This window comes from Ascidia mentula, chromosome 2 (assembly GCF_947561715.1).
Source record: "Ascidia mentula chromosome 2, kaAscMent1.1, whole genome shotgun sequence".
Classification (NCBI taxonomy): Eukaryota; Metazoa; Chordata; class Ascidiacea; order Phlebobranchia; family Ascidiidae; genus Ascidia; species Ascidia mentula.
The window spans coordinates 16,653,298-16,672,072 of record NC_138567.1 but is presented as its reverse complement, the minus strand read 5'-3'; the positions used below and the strand labels follow the sequence as shown (position 1 = coordinate 16,672,072).

Below are 18,775 nucleotides of genomic sequence, written 5' to 3'. Positions count from 1 at the left end.
AGTATTTGTGTGCAAAATTTCAAGTCGCTTGATATAAAAATGTTCAAATTCCAGGCGGGCAACTGTCAATTTGAGTTAATTTCGCCGAACCGTATAGCCACCATAGCGTCAAACATGCGTTTTCAGTCGATAATAAAAAACTAAAAGACATAGGCCAATTTGGTTTTGATTGTTCGTTTTGCACTGGCATCTAGTATTTGTGTGCAAAATGTCAAGTCGCTTGATATAAAAATGTTCAAATTGCAGGCGGGCAACTGTCAATTTGAGTTAATTTCGACGATCCTTAGCCACCATAGTTGCAAACACGCGTTTTCGGTCGCGAATAAAATTCTAAAGGACATAGGCCAATTTGGTTTTCACTGCTCATTTTGCACTGGCATCTAGTATTTGTGTGCAAAATTTCAAGTCGCTTGATATAAAAATGTTCAAATTCCAAGCGGGTAACTGTCAATTTGAGTTAATTTCGCCGAACCTTAGCCAGCATAGCGTCAAACATGCGTTTTCGGTCGATAATAAAAAACGAAAAGACATAGGCCAATTTGGTTTTCACTGCTCGTTTTGTACTTGCATCTAGTATTTGTGTGCAAAATTTCAAGTCGCTTGATACAAAAATGTTCAAATTGCAGGCGGGCAACTGTCAATTTGAGTTAATTTCGCCGAACCTTAGCCACCACAACGTCAAACATGCGTTTTCGGTCGATAATAAAAAACTAAAAGACATAGGCCAATTTGGTTTTGATTGTTCGTTTTGCACTGGCATCTAGTATTTGTGTGCAAAATTTCAAGTCGCTTGATAGAAAAATGTTCAAATTGCAGGCGGGCAACTGTCAATTTGAGTTAATTACGCCGAACCGTATAGCCACCATAGTTTCAAACATGCGTTTTCGGTCGATAATAAAAAACTAAAAGACATAGGCTAATTTGGTTTCCACTGCTCGTTTTGTACTGGCATCCAGTATTTGTGTGCAAAATTTCAAGTCGCTTGATATAAAAATGTTCAAATTGCAAGCGGGCAACTGTCAATTTGAGTAAATTTCGCCGAACCGTATAGCCACCATAGCGCCAAACATGCGTTTTCGGTCGATAATAAAAAACTAAAAGACATAGGCCAATTTGGTTTTCACTGCTCGTTTTGTACCGGCATCTAGTATTTGTGTGCAAAATTTCAAGTCGCTTGATATAAAAATGTTCAAATTGCAAGCGGGCAACTGTCAATTTGAGTTAATTTCGCCGAACCTTAGCCACCATAGTGTCAAACATGTGTTTTCGGTCGCGAATAAAAAACTAAAACACATAGGCCAATTTGGTTTTGATTGTTCGTTTTGCACTGGCATCTAGTATTTGTGTGCAAAATTTCAAGTCGCTTGATATAAAAATGTTCAAATTCCAGGCGGGCAACTGTCAATTTGAGTTAATTTCGCCGAACCGTATAGCCACCATAGCGTCAAACATGCGTTTTCAGTCGATAATAAAAAACTAAAAGACATAGGCCAATTTGGTTTTGATTGTTCGTTTTGCACTGGCATCTAGTATTTGTGTGCAAAATGTCAAGTCGCTTGATATAAAAATGTTCAAATTGCAGGCGGGCAACTGTCAATTTGAGTTAATTTCGACGATCCTTAGCCACCATAGTTGCAAACACGCGTTTTCGGTCGCGAATAAAATTCTAAAGGACATAGGCCAATTTGGTTTTCACTGCTCATTTTGCACTGGCATCTAGTATTTGTGTGCAAAATTTCAAGTCGCTTGATACAAAAATGTTCAAATTGCAGGCGGGCAACTGTCAATTTGAGTTAATTTCGCCGAACCTTAGCCACCATAGCGTCAAACATGCGTTTTCGGTCGATAATAAAAAACTAAAAGACATAGGCCAATTTGGTTTTAACTGCTCGTTTTGTACTGGCATCTAGTATTTGTGTGCAAAATTTCAAGTCGCTTGATACAAAAATGTTCAAATTGCAGGCGGGCAACTGTCAATTTGAGTTAATTTCGCCGAACCTTAGCCACCATAGCGTCAAACATGCGTTTTCGGTCGATAATAAAAAAATAAAAGACATAGGCCAATTTGGTTTTAATTGTTCGTTTTGCACTGGCATCTAGTATTTGTGTGCAAAATTTCAAGTCGCTTGATATAAAAATGTTCAAATTGCAGGCGGGCAACTGTCAATTTGAGTTAATTAAGCCGAACCGTATAGCCACCATAGTTTCAAACATGCGTTTTCGGTCGATAATAAAAAACTAAAAGACATAGGCTAATTTGGTTTTCACTGCTCGTTTTGTACTGGCATCCAGTATTTGTGTGCAAAATTTCAAGTCGCTTGATATAAAAATGTTCAAATTGCAAGCGGGCAACTGTCAATTTGAGTAAATTTCGCCGAACCGTATAGCCACCATAGCGCCAAACATGCGTTTTCGGTCGATAATAAAAAACTAAAAGACATAGGCCAATTTGGTTTTCACTGCTCGTTTTGTACCGGCATCTAGTATTTGTGTGCAAAATTTCAAGTCGCTTGATATAAAAATGTTCAAATTGCAAGCGGGCAACTGTCAATTTGAGTTAATTTCGCCGAACCTTAGCCACCATAGTGTCAAACATGTGTTTTCGGTCGCGAATAAAAAACTAAAACACATAGGCCAATTTGGTTTTGATTGTTCGTTTTGCACTGGCATCTAGTATTTGTGTGCAAAATTTCAAGTCGCTTGATATAAAAATGTTCAAATTCCAGGCGGGCAACTGTCAATTTGAGTTAATTTCGCCGAACCGTATAGCCACCATAGCGTCAAACATGCGTTTTCAGTCGATAATAAAAAACTAAAAGACATAGGCCAATTTGGTTTTGATTGTTCGTTTTGCACTGGCATCTAGTATTTGTGTGCAAAATGTCAAGTCGCTTGATATAAAAATGTTCAAATTGCAGGCGGGCAACTGTCAATTTGAGTTAATTTCGACGATCCTTAGCCACCATAGTTGCAAACACGCGTTTTCGGTCGCGAATAAAATTCTAAAGGACATAGGCCAATTTGGTTTTCACTGCTCATTTTGCACTGGCATCTAGTATTTGTGTGCAAAATTTCAAGTCGCTTGATATAAAAATGTTCAAATTCCAAGCGGGTAACTGTCAATTTGAGTTAATTTCGCCGAACCTTAGCCAGCATAGCGTCAAACATGCGTTTTCGGTCGATAATAAAAAACGAAAAGACATAGGCCAATTTGGTTTTCACTGCTCGTTTTGTACTTGCATCTAGTATTTGTGTGCAAAATTTCAAGTCGCTTGATACAAAAATGTTCAAATTGCAGGCGGGCAACTGTCAATTTGAGTTAATTTCGCCGAACCTTAGCCACCACAACGTCAAACATGCGTTTTCGGTCGATAATAAAAAACTAAAAGACATAGGCCAATTTGGTTTTGATTGTTCGTTTTGCACTGGCATCTAGTATTTGTGTGCAAAATTTCAAGTCGCTTGATATAAAAATGTTCAAATTGCAGGCGGGCAACTGTCAATTTGAGTTAATTACGCCGAACCGTATAGCCACCATAGTTTCAAACATGCGTTTTCGGTCGATAATAAAAAACTAAAAGACATAGGCTAATTTGGTTTCCACTGCTCGTTTTGTACTGGCATCCAGTATTTGTGTGCAAAATTTCAAGTCGCTTGATATAAAAATGTTCAAATTGCAAGCGGGCAACTGTCAATTTGAGTAAATTTCGCCGAACCGTATAGCCACCATAGCGCCAAACATGCGTTTTCGGTCGATAATAAAAAACTAAAAGACATAGGCCAATTTGGTTTTCACTGCTCGTTTTGTACCGGCATCTAGTATTTGTGTGCAAAATTTCAAGTCGCTTGATATAAAAATGTTCAAATTGCAAGCGGGCAACTGTCAATTTGAGTTAATTTCGCCGAACCTTAGCCACCATAGTGTCAAACATGTGTTTTCGGTCGCGAATAAAAAACTAAAACACATAGGCCAATTTGGTTTTGATTGTTCGTTTTGCACTGGCATCTAGTATTTGTGTGCAAAATTTCAAGTCGCTTGATATAAAAATGTTCAAATTCCAGGCGGGCAACTGTCAATTTGAGTTAATTTCGCCGAACCGTATAGCCACCATAGCGTCAAACATGCGTTTTCAGTCGATAATAAAAAACTAAAAGACATAGGCCAATTTGGTTTTGATTGTTCGTTTTGCACTGGCATCTAGTATTTGTGTGCAAAATTTCAAGTCGCTTGATATAAAAATGTTCAAATTCCAAGCGGGCAACTGTCAATTTGAGTTAATTTCGCCGAACCTTAGCCACCATAGCGTCAACCATGCGTTTTCGGTCGATAATAAAAAACTAAAAGACATAGGCCAATTTGGTTTTCACTGCTCGTTTTGTACTGGCATCTAGTATTTGTGTGCAAAATTTCAAGTCGCTTGATATAAAAATGTTCAAATTCCAAGCGGGCAACTGTCAATTTGAGTTAATTTCGCCGAACCTTAGCCACCATAGTTGCAAACATGCGTTTTCGGTCGATAATAAAAAACTAAAAGACATAAGCTAATTTGGTTTTAACTGCTCGTTTTGTACTGGCATCCAGTATTTGTGTGCAAAATTTCAAGTCGCTTGATATAAAAATGTTCAAATTGCTACGGGCAACTGTCAATTTGAGTTAATTTCGCCGAACCGTATAGCCACCAAAGCGCCAAACATGCGTTTTCGGTCGATAATAAAAAACTAAAAGACATAGGCCAATTTGGTTTTCACTGCTCGTTTTGTAGCGGCATCTAGTATTTGTGTGCAAAATTTCAAGTCACTTGACAAAAAAATGTTCAAATTCCAGGCGGGCAACTGTCAATTTGAGTTAATTTGCCGATCCTTAGCCACCATAGTTTCAAAGATACGTTTTCGGTCGCGAATAAAATTCTAAAGGACATAGGCCAATTTGGTTTTCACTGTTCGTTTTGTACTGGCATCTAGTATTTGTGTGCAAAATTTCAAGTCGCTTGATATAAAAATGTTCAAATCACAGGCGGACAACTCTCAAAATTACTTAATTCCGCCCAACCTTAGCCACCATAGTTTCAAACATGCCTTTTCGTTCGCGAATAAAAAACTAAAGGACATACGCCAATTTGGTTTCGGCGAAGTTAACTGAATTTGAGAGTTGCCCGCCTGCAATTTGAACATTTTTATATCAAGCGAATTGAAATTTTGCACACAAATACTAGATGCCAGTACAAAACGAGCAGTTAAAACCAAATTGACGCATGTCTTTTAGCTTTTTTATTCGTGAACGAAAACGCATGTTTGACACTATGGTGGCTATGATGTTGGGCGGATTTACGTAATTTTGAGAGTTGTCCGCCTGTGATTTGAACATTTTTATATCAAGCGACTTGAAATTTTGCACACAAATATTAGATGCTAGTTCAAAACGAGCAGTGAAAACCAATTTGGCCTATGTCTTTTAGTTTTTTATTCGCGAAGGAAAACGCATGTTTGACACTATGGTGGCTAAGGTTCGGCTGATTTAACTAATTTTGAGGGTTGACCGCCTGTGATTTCAACATTTTTCTATCAAGCGACTTGAAGTTTTGCACACAAATATTAGATGCCAGTACAAAATGAGCAGTGAAAACCAAATTGGCCTGTGTCTTTTAGTTTTTTTTTTGCGAACGAAAACGCATGTTTGAAATTATGGTCGCCAAGGTTGGGCGGAATTACGTAATTTTGAGAGTTGCCCGCCTGTGATTTGAACATTTTTAAATCAGGCGACTTGAAATTTTGCCCACAAATACTACATGCCAGTACAAAACGAGCAATGGATGCCAAAATGAAGTATGTCGTTTAGTTTTTTATTCGTGAACGAAAACGCATGTTTGACACTATGGTGGCTAAGTTTCGACAGAATTAACTAATTTTGAGAGTTGCCCGCCTGTGATTTCAACATTTTTCTATCAAGCGACTTGAAGTTTTGCACAAAAATATTAGATGCCAGTACAAAATGAGCAGTGAAAACCAAATTGGCCTGTGTCTTTTAGTTTTTTTTTGCGAACGAAAACGCATGTTTGAAACTATGGTCGCCAAGGTTGGGCGGAATTACGTAATTTTGAGAGTTGCCCGCCTGTGATTTGGACATTTTTAAATCAGGCGACTTGAAATTTTGCACACAAATACTACATGCCAGTACAAAACGAGCAGTGAAAACTGCTAAGGTATGATGGCTACTGTCAAATTCTGATGGATGGCCGCCTACCTTTGCTTTATTTTGAAGTCAATTGACGTGAAGTTTTAAACACAAATACAAATTTGGTTTCCCACTATGGTCACTACAGTGAGTAACGGATCAAAGTCATTTGTGAACGAATTTTGTTTCGAAAACAAATTATGTTTCCCACTATGTACAGCATGGTGAGTAACGAACCAAAGGCATTTGTAAACGAATTTTGTTTCGAAAACAAATTTTGTTTTCGGGTATGGACAACACAGATAGTAACTATCCAAAGGCATTTGTAAACGAATTCTGTTTCCCGCTATGGGCAACATAGACAGTAACGATCCAAAGGCATTTGTAAACGAATTTTGTTTCGAAAACAAATTTTGTTTCCCGCTATGGGCAACATAGATAGTGACGATCCAAAGGCATTTGTAAACGAATTTAGTTTCGAAAACAAATTTTGTTTCCCGCTATGGGCAACATAGATAGTGACGATCCAAAGGCATTTGTAAACGAATTTTGTTTCGAAAACAAATTTTGTTTCCCGCTATGGGCAACATAGATAGTGACGATCCAAAGGCATTTGTAAACGAATTTTCTTTCGAAAACAAATTTTGTTTCCCGCTATGGGCAACATAGATAGTGACGATCCAAAGGCATTTGTAAACGAATTTTGTTTCGAAAACATATTTTATTCCCGCTATGGGCAACATAGATAGTGACGATCCAAACGCATTTGTCAACGAATGTTTTTTTTCGAAAATAAATTTTGTTTCCCGCTGTGGGCAACATGGATAGTAACGATCCAAAGGCATTTGTAAACGAATTTAGTTTCGAAAATAAATTTTGTTTCCCGCTATGGGCAACATAGATAGTGACGATCCAAAGGCATTTGTAAACGAATTTAGTTTCGAAAACAAATTTTGTTTCCCGCTATGGGCAACATAGATAGTGACGATCCAAAGGCATTTGTAAACGAATTTTGTTTCGAAAACAAATTTTGTTTCCCGCTATGGGCAACATAGATAGTGACGATCCAAAGGCATTTGTAAACAAATTTAGTTTCGAAAACAAATTTTGTTTCCCGCTATGGGCAACATAGATAGTGACGATCCAAAGGCATTTGTAAACGAATTTTGTTTCGAAAACAAATTTTGTTTCCCGCTATGGGCAACATAGATAGTGACGATCCAAAGGCATTTGTAAACGAATTTAGTTTCGAAAACAAATTTTGTTTCCCGCTATGGGCAACATAGATAGTGACGATCCAAAGGCGTTTGTAAACGAATTTTGTTTCGAAAACAAATTTTGTTTCCCGCTATGGGCAACATAGATAGTGACGATCCAAAGGCATTTGTAAACGAATTTTGTTTCGAAAACAAATTTTGTTTCCCGCTATGGGCAACATAGATAGTGACGATCCAAAGGCATTTGTAAACGAATTTAGTTTCGAAAACAAATTTTGTTTCCCGCTATGGGCAACATAGATAGTGACGATCCAAAGGCATTTGTAAACGAATTTTGTTTCGAAAACAAATTTTGTTTCCCGCTATGGGCAACATAGATAGTGACGATCCAAAGGCATTTGTAAACGAATTTTGTTTCGAAAACATATTTTATTCCCGCTATGGGCAACATAGATAGTGACGATCCAAACGCATTTGTCAACGAATGTTTTTTTTCGAAAATAAATTTTGTTTCCCGCTGTGGGCAACATGGATAGTAACGATCCAAAGGCATTTGTAAACGAATTTAGTTTCGAAAACGAATTTTGTTTCCGCTATAGGCAACATAGTTAGTAACGATCAAAGGCCATTTGTAAACGAATTTTGTTTCGAAAACAAATTTTGTTTCCAGGTATGGACAACATAGATAGTAACGATCCAAAGGCATTTGTAAACGAATTTTGTTTCGAAAACGAATTTTGTTTCCCGCTATGGGCAACATAGATAGTAACGATCCAAAGGCATTTGTAAACGAATTTTGTTTCGAAAACGAATTTTGTTTCCCGCTATGGGCAACATAGACAGTAACGATCCAAAGGCATTTGTAAACGAATTTTGTTTCGAAAACAAATTTTGTTTCCCGCTATGGGCAACATAGATAGTAACGATCCAAAGGCATTTGTAAACGAATTTTGTTTCGAAAACGAATTTTGTTTCCCGCTATGGGCAACATAGATAGTGACGATCCAAAGGCATTTGTAAGCGAATTTTGTTTCGAAAACGAATTTTGTTTCCCACTTTCTACAACATAAGTGAGCAACGGACTAAAGGCATTTGTGAACGAATTTTGTTTCGAAAACAAATTTTGTTTCCCGCTATGGGCAACATAGATAGTAACGATCCAAAGGCATTTGTAAACGAATTTTGTTTCGAAAACGAATTTTGTTTCCCGCTATGGGCAACATAGATAGTGACGATCCAAAGGCATTTGTAAGCGAATTTTGTTTCGAAAACGAATTTTGTTTCCCACTTTCTACAACATAAGTGAGCAACGGACTAAAGGCATTTGTAAACGAATTTTGTTTCGAAAACAAATTTTGTTTCCCGCTATGGGCAACATAGATAGTAACGATCCAAAGGCATTTGTAAACGAATTTTGTTTCGAAAACGAATTTTGTTTCCCGCTATGGGCAACATAGATAGTGACGATCCAAAGGCATTTGTAAGCGAATTTTGTTTCGAAAACGAATTTTGTTTCCCACTTTCTACAACATAAGTGAGCAACGGACTAAAGGCATTTGTGAACGAATTTTGTTTCGAAAACAAATTTTGTTTCCAGGTATGGACAACATAGTGAATAACGTAGGCTACCTAATGCATTTGTAAACGAATTTTGTTTCGAAAACGAATTTTGTTTCCCACTTTCTACAACATGGTGAGCAACGGACTAAAGGCATTTGTGAACGAATTTTGTTTCGAAAACAAATTTTGTTTCCAGGTATGGACAACATAGTGAATAACGTAGGCTACCTAATGCATTTGTAAACGAATTTTGTTTCGAAAACGAATTTTGTTTCCCACTTTCTACAACATGGTGAGCAACGGACTAAAGGCATTTGTGAACGAATTTTGTTTCGAAAACAAATTTTGTTTCCAGGTATGGACAACATAGTGAATAACGTAGGCTACCTAATGCATTTGTAAACGAATTTTGTTTCGAAAACGAATTTTGTTTCCCACTTTCTACAACATAGTGAGCAACGGACTAAAGGCATTTGTGAACGAATTTTGTTTCGAAAACAAATTTTGTTTCCAGGTATGGACAACATAGTGAATAACGTAGGCTACCTAATGCATTTGTAAACGAATTTTGTTTCGAAAACGAATTTTGTTTCCCACTTTCTACAACATGGTGAGCAACGGACTAAAGGCATTTGTGAACGAATTTTGTTTCGAAAACAAATTTTGTTTCCAGGTATGGACAACATAGTGAATAACGTAGGCTACCTAATGCATTTGTAAACGAATTTTGTTTCGAAAACGAATTTTGTTTCCCACTGTTTACAACATAGTGAGCAACGGACTAAAGGCATATGTAAACGAATTTTGTTTCGAAAACAAATTTTGTTTTCACAGTCTCATTGTTGATACTTCAAAATTTGGGCATCTCAAAACGGACTTTGATTTGTTAACAAAATTTGTTTACAAAGATTTGTTTTTGAATACTGACGTCATTATATTGAATATCAGCTCTTTGTTTCCATCAAGCGATATTTGCATTTTCAAAAAAGTTTTTCCAAAAAATTTGTTTCGAATTTCGTTTTCACCATAACCACCTTTTCTCAAATTCGTTTTGAACTCTGTTTTGAATTTTGCTTTTGGAAACAAAATTGATTATTTCAAAACAAAATTTGTTTCGGGAAAACGAAATTCGAAAAGAATTTTTTTTTTCTTATGGAAAAATGTATAGGTCACCATACCCTTCGTTCCTGTCAATTCTTCATTTTACTATTTCCTGGATTGAGTTCTGCGGCTTGTACGGACTATACACCGTTGACTTATCCAGAGCCTCAGTACACTCCACAGAAATGCCGAAAGACTGTCTTTGTAACTGCATAGCTTGATCTGCAAGTTCATGCATACCGCATAACGGTTACCAACCTCAGTTTCGCGACAATCCTTGTGGTGTTGCCAGGGCTACCATAATTTGTTGTGTTTTCAAAGATGTTCGTCCCCCCAAGACTTCATTGCAAAAAATTGAAAATTGTACATTTGTCACACTCATTTATTCGAGATACCCGCCAGCTCATTGCTTCTAAATTCGTGTGGCATGGAATGCAGCAACAGATTGTGAGCACGGAAATGCATCCAATGCCCAAAATCGAAAACGGAGCAGCAGGTGTATTCACAGCTGGTACACTTTACGTTTTATCCCTTATTCGTGTTGAGCGCAGTACATGTATATTTTCAGGTTACTATAGTAACTATAGTCGCCTCAGAGGCAGCAGACTGGCGTTTTGACGGTTACCGACTCCCGATTGACATCTAGCGTTAAAAGTTGTTCATTGTGTGCAGACACGTTTACCTGTGCGAGATTTATAACTGTGAGCTATTGTTACATCTGTAAATTGCGGATAGTTTTCACTGCCTGTGAATTTCTAATTTAATGGGAAAAGGGTTTTCCTGACCAGGATATATCGGGTTCGAATCCCGATGTGGACAAAAATGTAGATCGATGATCAATAAATAATGGATTTTTGGTCAGTTTTTTCGTAAAGAAATCAAATGAGGCTACTTTCAGCAGCTATTTTATTTAAATCAATATTCTGACTTTTAAGAATATCGTTTTACTGAATGAGTGAGATCCAATTATTAAGGTCGAGTGTACTTTGAATAAAAAATGAGGACATTATTTCCAAGAAGGTTTTAACCACTATGGAACGTGAGTTCAACTAATCAACGACTCTCACGTTGATTTGGATTCATAAGCACAACTTTAGGTGACAACAAATGAAACAAATCGAACAAAAGTATTTCAACCAACGGTTAACGATAGAGAGTTTGGTTTCGCTCCACGCCTCGCTATGATCACGTGGTTGTCTTCGCTGGTTGACAAAACAAACGTGATCTCCCTGAGGATTTTGTTTGCTTGGCCGTTGGTTTACTTCACGAAGGCTAGAATAATCACATGACCGTAGCATTTCACTCAAATCCAAGCATGGTAGATGTGAACGAGTCATTTTCTAAAATATACAGCTGTGGTAACATGTGTTTCATTTTTGTCATTACTTAACTTTGCAAAAATTTTCAATGTGAGTTCAACGAATCAACGACTTTATCACATTGTTTTGAACAGAAATATTTCAACCAACGGTTAACGATAAAGTATTTGGTTTCGTTCCTCACGTGGTTTTGCCAACTACTTAAATTAACAGAAGAACAGCTCGAATAACACACGCATACACGGCTATTTATACAGAGGGAGGTTTGAACCTATTAGTTATTGACGTCACGTGAACTTTATACAGGAACACGAGGGCACCATAATATCCTAGAGAAATAATAAATAAGCGATTTTAATGTACACGATATTGCGGTACAAACAACTGATGTTCCGCACGGCATATAGGAAATAAACACTTTAAACAATACATCATGGATGGATGTTATTATGTCGTATCATGGCTTAAAAAAAACTTGTAAAATTATGCACATGACTGCTGCAATACCTATAACGAACCTCTGGGTTCCTTATTATTTGTTTCACTTTAAAATCCCCTATTACTCATGACTCTGACGTTCCTATGAGTTGATGTTGGAAGTTGCTGAACCTAAAATATCAACACAACAAATACCACCTGTAAAGCTGAAAATCGCTCTGGCATCAGTACGTGACTCCCTGCTCATTCAACCATAAATTTGACCCAATGCATCACCGGTTGCCTTGTGACCTAACTGAGTTTCTTTGTGACAGAGGACGGGCATTCCCCGCGGGTGAAACTTTTTTGATAGAAATACTGATATGCGGTCTTTAGCATCAGTGAGTCAACTATTATCAAATTTATTGTATTTTTATAGAAAAATCGGATCTTTGTTTGCGAGTAAAGATTTTTAAAAATGCGTTTTTCCTTTGTAGAAGGGACTTAACCAAGTTCCGTTTGCAGAAAAATGGAACAAAACTGGACCACTTAGTGTACAGGTCAGTGTGAACTGGATTCCACAGTAGTGTTTGAAACGTCTGCTTTACCGTGATTAGCATATAAGCTTTGGCTTTCATTTTACGACCAGTTAATTCCAAGTTCCAGATAATTAGGTAGAGTTTGTAACTTCCCGAATAATTTATTGAACTCGGGACCTTCCTCACAATAATTAACATGACAGACTCTCGATCGACATCTAGCGTTACAAGTCGTTCATTGTTTCATTGAAAAAGGGTTTTCCCGGCCAGAATATACAGGGTTCGAATCCCGGTGTGGACAAAAATGTGGATCGATGAACGAAATGAAGAATGGATTTTTGTTTGATTTTTCGTAGAGAAATCAAGTGAGGTTTTCAGAAACTATTCTATTGAAAACAATATTCACACGTTTACAACAAATATCGTTTTACTCAATGAATTAGATCCAATTATTAAAGTTGAGTTTACTTTGAACTGAAACAAGGGACATGGATATTTCCAACAAGGTTTGAACCACTTTTGACACGATGCATTCCAACAGTTTGTTAAATGTGAGTTCAACGAATCAACGACTTTCTTACGTTGATTTGGATTTAAAGCGCATATGACACGGAGAAGGCGCCTAATATTGCAGATATCGAATAGTTTCAAAAATACGAGAATCCACGGATTAGTACGTTATCTCAAAGGTCAGGACAAGGTTTTACATCACACAAAAATATGTCACTGTGACGTCACAAACCAAAGGCTTATTTGTCCCTGATTATCGGACGACCAAGGGTATAGCAGCAACGACATTACTCTGTACTTCGAAAAGATGGGGATGGTGCGCGTCTTTGCTCAGTGATATTACATGACGTCATTTTGGGTGTGATGTCATAACTTTAACCTCACCTTTGTGTTGACTCGGCGGTCTTTGCCAGCCTCAAAATCCAATTAGCCTACTTTTATCTTTTGCTGTGAGTGGACAAAACGACAATGCTAAATTGACGGTTTGTCTCTGTCGTGTTTTCAAAAGTTCATGTATCACGTTAGCGAACATAAATGCTGTACAAGAACACCCTGTCCCAGTAACTGTTTTATTATTACACCACTAAATAAGACATAATAGGTCGAAACAGCGTTCATAGGTCTGCAACTCAAATTAGCATCAAAATCCGATTGCTGCACTTGTTCACTAGTTGTGCCCCTGTTTAATGTAATATTATGCTTAACCAGTTTTACAATGTTTTCCATTCCTACACATAAGGCTTGCTGCCTGCACTCGCACGACCATAGCGCCTTCTATGACGTCACGCAACAATAATCTCACTTTCGCACGGTTTCGTTCGCAGCGGCAAAAGTGCGACTTTGATCAGCTGTATCTCCGAAACCAGGCGTCGTATCAAGCTACTTTTTTCGCAAAAAATGTTTTAAAGTTATGAACATCTCTTAGTTTTATTTTTCCGTGTCACATGCACTTTAAAAGTACAACTTCAGTTGAGAACATCACGTGGTTTTGCCAAATACTCGAAATAATAGAAAATCATAAAACAGCTCGAATAACACACACATACACGGTTATTTATACGGAGGTTGGTTTGAACCTATTAGTTAATGAAGTCACGTGAACGTTATACAGGTACACGAGGGCACGATAATATCCTAGAGAAACGATGGCAATAATTAATGGGCGGTTTTACACGACATTGCGGTACAAAAAACTGATGTTTCAGACGGCATAGGAAATAAACACTTTAAACAATACATCATGGATGGATGTTATTATGTATATCATGGCTTACAAAAAGGCTTGTAAAATTTTGCACAAAACTGCTGCAATACCTATAACGAACCTCTGGGTTCCTTAGTGTTTGTTTAACTTTAAAATTCCTTATTACTCATGACTCTGACGTTCCTATGAGTTGATGTTGGAAGTTGCCCAACTTAAAATATCAACATAACAAATACCTTATGTTCAGTCTGTGCCACATTGTTTAAAACCCAGCATTTAAGTCACACCAACGCAAACAGAGAGCGACAGAGAGAACAAGTACAAGGTTAATCATGGGGCATTCGAGGTTGACACTAGTGGCGCCAAATAGCGAATACTGCACCTTCTTGATCAAATTTAGGACGATATTGGGCTGGTGATTGGCAGCATTTTCCAAGCTCCGACCCATATACCAAGAAAAAAAATCTGATCGGGATTCGTGGCCAGGACATCCTGGGTTCAAATCCCGGTGTGGTCAAAAAATAATAATTAGGACTATAGTCTAGTTAGGTCATATTAAATGTGAGTTCAACGGATCAACGAATTTCTTCACTGATTTGGATTTAAAAGTACAACTTCAGATAAGAACAAACGTAACAAATTGGACAATAAGTGTTTCAACCAACGGTTAACGATAAAGTATTTGGTTTCGCTCCACGCGTCGCTATGATCAAAACAAACGTGATCCCTAAGCATTTTATTCGCTGGGGCGTTAGTTTACTTCACGAAGAAGAAACAGGAATCTCTCTTTGCCAACTGACTGGAAGAGAACTTTCGCATCGATTTGCAGAAAAGCAGAAAACTTGTCCAACGGACCACAAAAGAATTGACGGAGTAGCGACAAGATACATAAAAATTCAGTGCTGGAGCTCAGGTTTTAGACATAAAAACCATAATGCTTATAAAACAATCTTTCCATAGGTATATAATTATTAACTTAGAAATTGATTTACAGTTTTCCGATATTTTGTAGCGAAGTTCGGATTTAGGGTTTAATTAAGTTTTGTGTAAACTTTGGACTACGTTCTCTGCCAAATTCTTGTATCGAGGTTCAAAGAAAACATAACATATTTCGGCGCACCAGTGGGAGTTAACTTTTAGCGGCGTTCGATTATACAAGACGATAACCTTGACCATAAATTGGATGATTAGTATATGTTGGTGCTGACTAGAAAAAATAGTTTAAACAAAAGTTTTCTTTTAACGGTCGCTGGTAGAAAACTTGGTTTCACTCGATCATGTCACCGTAACAAAAATACAAACTGTCTACAGTTCAGCAATACAAACCGACAATTGATCGTGAGAAAAAAGAAAACAAATCGAACAAATATTTTCACCAAAACATCGTTGGTCTAGAGTTTGGTTTTGCTTCGTGATCATTGTTGCGTCACAAAGAAAACTTTTTCAACAATCTCTGAAGGGTGAACTTCTCTTGTTTGGGGTATTGTGCGAACAAAAGTGTTTTCCCAACGGTTAACGATAATAAATCCACGCGTCGCTGTGATCACGTGGTTGTCTGCGCTGGTTGACAAAACAAACGTTATCTCCCTGGGAGTTTTGTTTGCTTTGCCGTTGGTTTACTTCACGAAGAAGGCTAAAAAAAGTAGCATTTCGCTAAAAGCAAAGCATGTTTGGTGTGAAGGAGTCATTTTCGATGAAACATTCGCGACGTATTTGTCATTAAAAAAATCAGTAAAAATGGAAAGTACCGTATTACATAGAACCTTATAGGCATGCTTTCTTTGAAGATATTAGTAACTTGTTTTATTTTTAGCAAACAAAGATATTTAATTGCGTTGCAAAGATATTAAATATAAAATGAGTTTCCCCACAACTTTAAAACATGATGACTTCGTTTCCAGTCCCATGAGGGAGCACCCAATTAGCCGAGTACCTGGAATTGGCAGAGTCTATGCACAACGATTTGTTGACAACGGATACTCACAGGTAAATGGAGTTAAAAATACGCGAAATCAACATTATGATAATTTATTTTTCTTCAGGCTACAGATTTGTACATTGTATATCTTGGTAGAACAAAATGAACAATAATTTGTTGATCTTTTGAGGAATGAGTTTGGCATAAGAGCTGACTGTGCTCAAAATGCTTATCGTGCTTTTCATGGTTGGTTTCAACAACATCAATAAATGAGTTTGAAAATTTCTTGTTTTCAACTCTACTGATAATAAACTGAATAAAAGTTTGTCCGGGTGCTTTTGGAGAAAGGTTTACTTCAATAAAAATAATGCAAAGTTGGTCGTAAATAATTGTATGTTTATGTAAATATCAGCTTTCAGCAAAAGAATTATTTACGAAACTCAGATTAACAATTTTAAGTGACACCGCAACTTTCCCTTGATTAAAAAAACATTCTAAAGCGCCGATTGGAAACGTCTTCTTGAAATAAAACAAATCACAGAAATGCAAACGCCTCATGGTATTTTAGGTTTCAAAGCAAAGGATCAAATTATTGAATAATTTGACTGTAATATAGTGTGAAGATGCATTGATACGATGCATTAGGTGAATCTGTGAACTTACAAAGTGGTTGTTTAAACGGGAGTTCCATTTTAAAGAGCCAGAAAACAAAATCTGTTATGATCGTCTCAGCAGCAGCGAAGCGTGATTTAACGGCTGGTCGAGAATTTGGCGTTCCTTCAACTCACTTTCTAGTTTGAAAGTTAGAAACGCATATCATATTGCAACACAATATCAACTATTCTGTCACAAAAGAAATGAAAACCTAACCTTTATTGACCACAAAACTTCGCGACAATGAGACAAGTAGGGGAGGAGTAATGTTTTAGTGAGGATGCTTTCCGAATCATAGGTAAGAAAACGTCGCTATTAGACGAGGAACGGGTACGTAAAGAGAAAATGGCTTTGCGACATAACGCGTTGATGATCTAGGATGCCCGACTGGAATATTTCAAGGACTTATGGCCTCATTGTTCCAAGCTATAACATGTTGGGTTAAGTCACCATCGAAAAGTTGTACAAACATTTTTATTTATATCTATCTATATATATATATATATATATATATACATCTTTTCTTTTTGTATTCAAGTGGTGTCAAAGGATAGCTGATTTGTAGCAAATATAATTACAATAAATTTTAATCGTGCCCACTTGGTGGTGATTGTGATAACATGCACAACCATGAAGCTTGTATTTCATTTTGGTACTTAATTTCCTCTCATATGTAGTTTGTAAGAGTGAAACAATATAATTGGCAACAGCCATTTAATTGGCATATATGCAACTTAATTTACGAGTTTAAATAGATTAGTTGACTTTATGGCTTGTACGACCGAAAATTTGATGTACTTATCCATCCGTCACAGGAAGAGATTGGTGTGATTAAACATATCTAAAGCAAACATTTCAACATATACAAGAAAATTCGGAAAATCCAGAACTTCGCCCAATTCGTACGAAATTGAAAAAGTGAAAATGCAATCTTTTTTTAAGTAATATATACTGCAACCATGGGATGAATTTTATTATTTGGGAAAAAAACACGTAAATTGGAAAACAGGTTTTGACAAAGTGGAATACCCACAGTATCTAAGCAGGGATCGATGGTGAAAATGTCGACCCAAGCTATACTTTTTTGCCACTTAAAGCAAAACTTCGAAAACTAGTGCGTTTCGATACAAATTGTCAAGATAATTTTTCCTTTCTACTTCCACAATCCAGTAACAGCATATGAAGGAGCCACCTATAAAATTCGTATATCACAAACCTTATCCAAATTATAATTACCAGTACTATAATTTATTACACAATATTTCGGAGGCATTCCAAAAACTACAAACCAAAATACACTTAATCCCACGTTTCCGCACGTATTTGCATGGCGCTTTAATCCGGTATGATACGATTTGCGAAGCGACGACTGCTAGCGTCTATGCTATTGCATTGAGTTTGAAACAGCGTTTAAGTCTTCTGGGCCAAAGTACGGGTCAAACTTGAGTATATTTATATGACAAGTCCACACATTGCACTTTGGGAATGCATTGATATTCACAATGCGGCTTATAGCATAGGATTGGTGCTGCGCACATCTCAACTTGATCCGGCATTTGATCCAAAGACAGAGTCTGACCAAGTTTTGGCACAAATTACCAGATTAACGCATCATGTTAACAGAGTTTTATGTGTTGTTTTTTAAGCGATACCGATGATGCCTGCACAGACAGGCGAAATATATATGTCGTAAAAACTTGAAACAGTCAGACGACTTAGGATTGTTTATCATATTTGACTAATCCGGTACTGAGTCTCTGTCAGCCGTAGAGATTTTACAGGCGATTCGTAGAAATTAAACTCTATTTGTTTGTATGATTGTTTTTGCGCAAAACAACATAGAACAACGAAGATGCAATTACTGTCATCGCTTACAAGTGAAATAAAACATTAAAAAGCAAAAAAACAGTTCAGTATTTGTGCATGCATTACTGCGCAACATAATCAGACACGATTGCAACATAATCAGACACGATTGCAACATAATCAGACACGATTGCAACATAATCAGAATTTCCTGTCCAGCATAGCAGCAATGATTGTGGGCAAACAGAACGTCAAACTGGGTAAAAAGAGTTCACTCAACTGCGTGAACGAAAGAAAATCAGCTGTAAGTATTAAGCTTGTTGAACAAAATACAATTTACTTGCTTCCTGAGGCAACA

General features: G+C 37.1%; 1 protein-coding gene and 1 long non-coding RNA gene across 3 annotated transcripts in view; one reads left to right on the top strand and one right to left on the bottom strand.

Moving 5' to 3' along the window:
- Positions 1–18,775, bottom strand: part of LOC145890420 (protein NLRC5-like) — a 327,828-nt gene that overhangs the window by 246,329 nt on the left and 62,724 nt on the right. The gene's annotated exons all lie outside the window — the stretch shown is intronic.
- On the top strand, positions 15,744–16,282 carry LOC145889888 (uncharacterized). The gene is made up of 2 exons (XR_014399541.1): positions 15,744–16,025; positions 16,082–16,282. It is a non-coding gene; the product is annotated as an uncharacterized LOC145889888 (long non-coding RNA).